This window comes from Sinocyclocheilus grahami, unplaced genomic scaffold (genome assembly GCF_001515645.1).
Source record: "Sinocyclocheilus grahami isolate Dianchi unplaced genomic scaffold, SAMN03320097.WGS_v1.1 scaffold2289.1, whole genome shotgun sequence".
Taxonomy (NCBI): domain Eukaryota; kingdom Metazoa; phylum Chordata; class Actinopteri; order Cypriniformes; family Cyprinidae; genus Sinocyclocheilus; species Sinocyclocheilus grahami.
The window spans coordinates 38,490-39,564 of NW_015507468.1; positions in this window are offsets into that span (position 1 = coordinate 38,490).

Sequence of the window (1,075 nt, forward strand, 5' to 3'; positions counted from 1 at the left end):
GTAAATATGCGGATTTAAGTATGTAAAAGCTGATAGAACACTGATGAAAATATTGCTTCGGAATAAATTGTTTACTCCACCAAAAATCTCAGTGATGCAGTTGTTTTGTGGGGATATTTTGTATGGAATATTGTCTGCTGACATGAAAAGTTCACTGTACATCATAGTAATAAATACAATTTATTACAGCATTGATATTTTGTTTTCTTTTTAATTTATACACATTAAATATTACATATATGTATGTAATAAAATGTGTATTTCCATTACAGGTTTAGGTCTTAAATTTCATATAAGGTGGTATTAAAAAGGTCTTAAAAAGTCTTAAATTTAACTTGTTCAAGTCTGCAGAAACCCTGTATACATTTAGCTATAGGATCCTGCTAGCAATTTTCCCCCTTGACTCGTACTGCACAAAAAGTGGTTTAATAACGCTGAATGTTACAGGGACTGATTATTGCAAATGCAGATCCCACTGTGTTCTGGTTAAATAATTTTTATTTATTTGATTTATTTATTGCTAAGGTTTGCATATGGTGGTGTGTTCTTTATGACAGCTTTCCTTAAAATATATCCTATTCCTAAAATAAGAAGTATCCCAATATATCGCCTTGCTTACAGTATCGCAATGTATCACAACCCCTTTATAGTGATACGTATCGTATCGCCAGATTCTTGCCAATACACAGCCCTAATTAATTATTACTAACTCATCATTAATTACGTATAAAGTAACATTAACTCATGTCTTATTAATGTATCATTATGTCATGATTTTACTTGGGGGGGCACATTATTACTAACTCATCATTAATTACGTATAAAGTAACATTAATTCATGACTTGTTCATGTATTATTATGTCATGACTTTACTTGGGGGGGGGGCACATTATTACTAACTCATCATTAATTACGTATAAAGTAACATTAATTCATGACTTGTTAATGTATCATTATGTCATGACTTGTCTTGGAGGGGCACATCTTTAAAAGGTTATCAACTACACATATTCTGTTCTATACATATTCAGCTCATCTAAATCAGATATTTGGTGCTTTACGCTGGTTTGTAAA